We start from the raw sequence: 8086 nt of genomic DNA, 5'->3' as shown, positions 1-8086 counted from the left end.
AACAGTGTCCAAGTTGTTCCCCAAAACAGTCACTCCTAACATGCCACACCCTCCTTTTCTGTCCTTCTTGGGCGATCTGTACCATAAGGGCAACGCCTGACACATGGGTCATTCTGCTCCCACGCACTACTCGATACTGGTTCCAAAATATGTTTTATGGGTTCCAACACCTTCGCAGAGGTGGCTAGAGCAAAGCTCTCCCTTGGCAAACCGTTATAGACAGAGACCTGCAACATAAGCATCACAAGCTACACGCAAGATAGGTCGTCTATCACAAAACGGGCCTGGATTGACACCTTTCAAGGGATGATGCTAATAGACCCTGTTTTCACATGTCCCATTAATATGGAACCACTGTTAGTTGGTCAGGACCTACTGAACCGATTGGCTCCGCTCATTGACTGCCATCGTGGACATGTGGGCTCAGGTTGACATACCGAGACCACTTGGTCCAGAAAACAGTTCGCCAGTAGGCAGCGGCGTAAGCCAAATGTCGTCTGAGGATTCGGTCCATGAGATGCTGAAACATAGCCAGGGCCCCAAACAAACTGAAAGGAAGCGTCACAAATTGGTGCAATCCAAACGGCGTGGAGAAGGCTGTTTTTTCGCGGGAAATTGGTGTCAGTGGATTCTGCCAATAACCCTTTGTCAAATCCAGTGTCAAATAAAATCAAGCAGTACCTAACTGATCGAGCAACTCATCAACGTGGGGCATCGGGTATGCATCAAATTTAGACACCGCGTTGACTTTTCTATAACCCATACAGAACCGTACCGACCCGTTGCTCTTAGGCACTAGAACAACCGGGCTGGACCAATCGCTGTGGGATTCCTCTATTACACCCATATCAAGCATCCCATCCAATTCTTCCCTATTTTCTTTTTGTGTTCAGGCAAGCGATAGGGATGGCTATGTACTACCACTCCCAGTTCGGTCTCGATGTGGTGCTGGATGAGGTTCGTACGACCCGGTAGAGGGGAGAACACGTCTGCAAATACTTGTTGCAACTTGGCAACCCCTGCGTGCTGATACGGTGAGAGGTGGTCTCCGCAAGTCACCGTGGTGTTATGATTAGGTTTTATATTCACCTCCAGCCCGAGCTCCGCCCTCTCCAGAACTACCATAGCCAACGTCACAGGGACCACATCCCTCCACAATTTCAAGAGGTTGAGGTGATATATTTGATGTGCGCCCCCTCTATTGGTTCGCTTTACCTCATAATCAAGATCCCCCACTCATCGTGTGACCTCAAAGGGTCCTTGCCACTTGGCGAGTAATTTGGAGCTCGATGTGGGTAGTAATACAAGTACCTTATCTCCCGGTGCAAATTCCCGCAGCCGAGCTCCCCTGTTATACAGTCGGCTCTGTCGTTCTTGAGCTTGGAGCAAATTCTCCTGTGTTAGTTGCCCCAAGGTGTGGAGTTTTGCTCTAAGATCAAGAACGTACTGAATTTCATTCTTGCTATCTGAAGGTCCCTCCTCCCAAGCTTCGTGGATGACATCAAGCACCCCACGCGGGCACCGCCCATACAGCAGCTGGTGCATATCGCCTTAATGCCCAATAATTCGTAAAGCTTGTGTAGTGCCTGTGACATAAAAGTTGTGCCCTGATTGGTGAGGATTTCTTTCGGAATCCCCACCCGGGAGATTATCTTGAAGAGTGCCTCGGCAACACTATGTGCTGAGATGCTGCGCATAGGCACTGCTTCTGGATATCGCATTGCATAATCCACTAGGACTAATACAAAGCGATGTCCGCATGCTGACCACTCTAATGGCCCGACGAGGTCCATGCCAATTCTCTTGAAGGGCACCTCGATCAGTGGAAGCAGCTTGACGTGGAGCTGACGAAGATGGCCCCGGCTCCGCCTCCCCTGCCAGAGCATCGTACACTTCACATCTCCACACTTTTGTGCAGAACACATTCACGCATATTCCCTTTAATATGTTTCTGAATTCAGGCCAATTAGTCCCCAAAATCAGCGGATGTATGAGGTGGGAACTAACCGCAGCCTCCACTCTATGTTTTGTTCCCCGAAATTTAATCACCAGAGTCACCATAGGATATTTGTGAATATCCCCATGCACACACCTCACCCTCACTGTTTTAGCGGTGCCCAATGCCTCGCGTTGAACCAAGCATTGGTGGACCGTGGTTTGATTACAACCTGTGTCCACCAATGCTTGGATAGACTTTTTCAGGTCATCATAGGCCAGGAGATTAGCCGCCGGCAACTGTTGGGCCGCAAGCTGGGCTTCCCTGGACAGTAGTAGGAGGAGCCTGGCCGCCCACTGGTCACACGGCCAGCCCCAGATCTCCGTGGTCCTCTCAAATAAGTTGAGGAAGGTTTTGGTATCATCTTCCGCCCCCATCTTCAGGAGTGTGGGGGGAGGCAGTTGGCTGCGGTGGTCCGGGGTCGCGGCTATCTCTCTCTCCTGGCCAAGGAGGCTCTGGATCACGTGCCGGTCCTCTGCTTGGATCTAGGATCTCGAAGAATTGACGTTCCTGGTCTTGGTGTAGCTCAAGCAGGGATTGCAGGTTGGACTGATGCAGACTGGTGAGGGACTGGAGGATCTCGGCCACCTGGGAGGACCCCATGGGGCGTACTTCAATCCCGGGTTTCGGCACCAGTGTGAAGAGGTTCAAGGAAGGAGGGCCCGGAACACAGGTTCTCTCAAATAGGTCAGTTTATTTAAACTAAATACGGGCCCCATGGCCACACCGCAAATCAAACTAAAATAATGATCAGGTCTCACGGCCACACAGTGAGTCAGTCCTCTTTGACAGCAGACACACCAAGCTTGTGTTTTGACTCGCTCTCTCTCACTCTTCTGGCGGTGGTGTGGCTGTTTATATGCTGCTCTCCCCACGCTCACTGGAATTAGAGACAGGTGTTAGACATAATTTAGCTCAGGTGTAAGCGCCCTTACCGCTTTCTCTCTCTCCGGACGGGCGCTCGACCACGCTCCCGCTGCCACAATAATATTCATCTATAATTTTTTATGAGAATCTGAAAAACGAAATCAGTCAATGTTATGCATTTTCATCAAAATTTTAGCAGCTGCCAGCCAGATGATCATTATACATATTCATACATTTCACAAATTCAAAGCAAGAAAAAAGTCCAGAACATCCCCTTAGAGTCACATCCTCATGTAAGACTTAAAGGTATAACTCATATAACAGGAAGAATAATAAGATTCAATACAATAACATCTGCCAATCATTGTAGGTAACTGCAGTAATGTCAAGACAATAACCATTTTATTGTATTATCTATCAGAAGGATCTGTCTTCCCGGGAGTTGTTTCACAGTTTTGATAAATGGCTCTATTCCAAAACCTAGTGAGCGGTCTCGCTGCCTACTGCCTACAGAGACAGCTACCTTCCAAGACAGCATTCTTAAAGAAATGAAGCCTCATTACTGATTAGGAATGCGCTTCATAGGATCCATTCACATTAAATACGTTTTTGTGTCTGTTTGCACTGTTTTCCCAAAAATATTCTATGTAAACATGCACTTGACGAATGTCTTTAATGTTGAGCCGCATCTGGCTGTGTTTTAGCATCTCGCGCAAAAGTGCCACATTTTTAGAAATTAAGCTTAACTAAAACATGTCTCGAGATGCCTGTGTGCTGCTCTTTTCACTGCAGAGCATCTAATTATGCTGACTACCTTTTGGAACAGCTTTCATGTTGGGAGCGCACTATTACACATTAAAATAAACTGTGCTTTGGAACAGAGGAAATATCTTATATTTTACCTGAGTACATGTGATATTTCACATTACAGGCAAACAACTGGTGTATGGAGGGTACAAGTAGGGCTCTTTATTAATAACTATTCAGGTGGCAAGAAAATATTTCTACCTCAGTGTTTCTCAGTGAGCTGCTTATTTAAGAGATCATTAAATTAGCCTGTTGCAAAATTAGGACAGGAAGAGGGACAGAAAAATAGACTGATTAAGAACCGGTCAAACAGCTTTTTAGTTTGTCCAACATGACACACACACACACTATTGTTGTGAGAGTGCTGGTGTATAAGGTCATCCATCCCACTTTACCTTAAGATTTTATTTCACATTTCACAGTCATGAAAAAAGCAATAATCTTATCAATGCATTTAAAAATACACTGACATCTCCTTAGCTGTGATTCTGGGTTTGCATTGACTTATTTGGCTCTTAAACTCTTTTGCATGTGAATGCATACTGTTCCACAATTAATATTACAAAATATTCACAAATGTACCATTTAAAATGGTACATCTACAAAAGATAAGGGGATGCACACATCACCAAATACACTAAGGCTGGCAAATTCAAAATTTGAATATTTGTCAAATTAAAAATGAAAATGCACATTCGAATGCTAAAATGAGAATTCGAATTTTGGATGTGTGCCAAGCACTGTTCCCTATCTGTCACTCACTCGACGTTGGTGTCGATGTAGTGACACTAGGGGTCACTCTTGGGAGCCCGAGACACCTCTGGTCTTTGATAAAAGGCCAATGAAAATTGGCGAGTGGTATTTGCATGCCACTCCCCCGAACATACGGGTATAAAAGGAGCTGGTATGCAACCACTCATTCAGATTTTCTCTTCGGAGCCGAACGGTCATGCTCATTGAGCTGAATACTACTGTTCATTCACCTGCTGGATCTGACGGCGCATTTCAGCGGCTTCTCCCTCCTCTGCACTGGTGCACTGCAGAGAACGCCCCTGGGCGCTTCGGCAGAAACACTAGAGAGTATATTTTCTGAAAGAGCATTTTTCCCCTCTAAAAGAGTATATATTTCTCTAAAAGAGCGCACACACGGAACGTCTTTTTAAAGACGCGTCTTTTTAAAGATGCTTTTCCGATTGTGTGTTATTCCTGGTTGTGCTCGTTATCTCTCGCCTTCTAACGGTCACGATCACTGTCTTTCGTGTCTGGGCACTGCTCACGCGGAGACAGCGTTCGTGGATGGTCACATTCTCATTGCGAGAATGTGTCCATGGCAACGTTGCGGTCGCGGCTCGCCTTCGTAAAGAAGCGAGCCACCCCAGAGGCTCCCGCCTCGGTCCTTTTACCCACGGGTTTGAGGCCAGCGCGGCTAGCACTGGGGGCGATTTGGGGACCCCAATGGGACCGCCTCCGCCGGGTATCCCCCCGCGGAACTCCCATTCCCCAGCACGCTCGTCTGCCCCGATCGGGCTTCCGGGTGAGTCCGCCGGCTCGTCTCACGGCGAGTTCGACCTCTTATTCGGAGCCCGCGAAAGTGATGAGCTCTCGAGCGCAGCATCGGAGAGCGGGCTCGTCCAGTCGGAAGCCTCGGCTGGGCTCCTCCCTTCGGGGTCGATCGCCCAGTCACAGGCTGACGCGGAGATGACGACATGCTTTCCCGGACAGCCGCGAGCGTCGGTTAGAGTGGATTTCACCGCTCTTCCCTGAACCCTCGCGGCTCTGTGATTGGTTCCTGGGCTCGCGGCGCCGCTCAAAGCCACGCCCCGCCCCGTTCCTTTCTTCCCGGAAGTGCATGAAGAGCTGACAAGATCGCGGGAGGCACCTTTTACTGCCCAGTCCCGATCTTTTCAGCTTCCCCGCTCTCACTACCCTCGATGGTGGGGCGGCCAAGGGTTATTCGGCAATCCCCCGGTGGATAAAGGCGCTCACGGTGCACCTATGCCCGCAGAGTGCCGCCACCTGGCGTGGGTGCCCAAAGCCCCCGTCCAAGGCCTGTAGGTTTACGTCGTCTCTGACGGTCAAAGCCTACGGCGCTGCTGGACAAGCCGCCTCTGCCCTGCACGCCATGGCTCTCCTGCAAGTCCGCCAAGGCGCTAAAGGAACTGCACGAGGGTAGTTCCGCCCCGGGATTGATGCAGGAACTGCGCTCGGTGACCGACCTCGCTCTCCGAGCGACGGAGGTCATGGCGCGGTCTCCCGGGCGGACGATGGCCACACTAGTGGTCCAGGAGCGCCACCTTTGGCTCAACCTGGTCGAGATGGGTGAGGCCGACAGGACACGATTCCTTGCTGCCCCCATTTTCCAGGCGGGCCTATTCGGCGACACTGTCGAGGACTTTGCCCAGCAGTTCTCGATGGTAGAGCAGTAGATGGATGCTAGCCGGCTTGTCCTGCCCCGGCGTGGCTCAAGATCCCCCCATCTACTCATCGCCGAGGGCGTCCCCCTGCGGTGACTGCACCGGCTCCGCCGCAGCCCGCCCCTTCGGCCCGGCCCCGGTGTGGAGCCCACCGCAGGAAGCCGACGCCACCCGTCTCACAGCCGGCACCGAAGAACCCACGGAGGTCTTCGAAGCGCCCCTGACACGGGCGACCCAGGGACAACGAAACCCGCTGCTCTGGAGCTGGTAAGCAGATCTTCTTTTTGTTACCTTTTGCATTTAATTGCGCTGCATGCCCAAGTGTCTGCAGTACTCAAGAGCTCCGCAAGAGTGGTTTCCTTGTTCCCTGGGTCACATATTCGGTGGGTACGGCTGGCATCACGACCACCGTCCACCACTCCATTTGGCAGGTTGGCGCTCCAGTGGCGGTCTCCCGCCCTGAGCGTCCAGCTGTGGCACAAATCCGCCCCCGATGTGACAGTCTCCACGGGTCATGAGGACAGGCCTCTTCCTTCCCCGTCCCAGGCTGTTCCGGGGGTGGTCACAAGGAGCCAGGTAAGTGCTTCGATGTCCTCGGACTCAGCACGGCCACGATGTGGTGTGGCACCTCAAGCTCCGCCCCGCCGCGAGGCCCCACCCGCCGGTACATCCGATGACGTTGTCCCTTTGGTCCCCCTTGCGCGGAACTCGGGTGCATGGCTTGCGCTTTCCAGTCCGTCGCGAGGGCTGGTCCGGACCGTCCGACTCGGCTGCACGATTCACTTCGCTGGGCATCCGCCCAGGTCCAGCGGTGTCCACTTCACCTTGGTGAAAGATGGAAACGCTGCTACCTTGCGCGGAGATCGCTACCCTCCTACGGAAGGACGCAATAGAACCTGTCCCTCCAGCCGAGATGAAGAGGGGGTTTTACAGCCCCTACTTCATTGTACCGAAAAAAGGCGGTGGGTTGCGGCCAATCTTGGACCTGCGAGTACTGAACCGGGCCTTACACAGACTCCCGTTCAAGATGCTGACGCAAAGACGCATTCTAGCGAGCGTCCGGCATCAAGATTGGTTCGCGGCGGTAGACCCGAAGGATGCGTACTTTCATGTCTCGATCCTTCCTCGACACAGACCCTTCCTGCGGTTTGCGTTCGAGGGTCAGGCGTATCGGTACAAGTCCTCCCTTTCGGCCTGTCCCTGTCTCCTCGCGTCTTTACGAAGATCGCAGAGGCTGCCCTTGCCCCGTTAAGGGAGGTGGGCATTCGCATTCTCAACTATCTCGATGATTGGCTAATCCTAGCTCACTCTCGAGACGTGTTGTGCGCACACAGGGACCTGGTGCTCTCACACCTCAGCCGACTAGGGCTTCGGGTCAGCTGGGAAAAGAGCAAGCTCCTCCCGGTTCAGAGCATCTCTTTTCTCGGTTTGGAGTTGGACTCAGTCTCCTTGACGGCGCACCTTACGAACGAGCACGCCCAGTCGGTGCTGGCCTGTTTGAAGGCGTTCAAACAGAAAACAGCGGTTCCACTGAAACATTTTCAGAGGCTCCTGGGGCATATGGCGTCCTCGGCAGTGGCCACCCCGCTCGGGTTGATGCATATGAGGCCGCTTCAGCACTGGCTCCAGACTCGAGTCCCGAGACGGGCATGGCACCACGGGACACACCGCGTGGCCATTACGTCGGTCTGTCACCGTCTTTTCAGCCCTTGGACCGACCTCTCGTTTCCACGAGCAGGTGTTCCGCTAGAACTGGTCTCCAGGCGTGTCGTGGTCACGACAGACGCCTCCAAAATGGGCTGGGGCGCTGTTGGCAATGGGCACGCAGCTGCCGGCCTCTAGACGGGTCCGCAGCTGCGTTGGCACATCAACTGCCTCGAGTTACTGGCAATTCTGTTCGCCCTGCGGAGGTTCCGGCCGTTGATCCAGAGCAAGCACGTGCTAGTTCGGACAGATAGCACGGCAGCGGTAGCATATGTCAACCACCAAGGCAGTCTGCGCT

The sequence above is a fragment of the Myxocyprinus asiaticus genome, chromosome 47 (assembly GCF_019703515.2).
Source record: "Myxocyprinus asiaticus isolate MX2 ecotype Aquarium Trade chromosome 47, UBuf_Myxa_2, whole genome shotgun sequence".
Classification (NCBI taxonomy): domain Eukaryota; kingdom Metazoa; phylum Chordata; class Actinopteri; order Cypriniformes; family Catostomidae; genus Myxocyprinus; species Myxocyprinus asiaticus.
Note: the sequence above shows the minus strand (reverse complement) of the source record.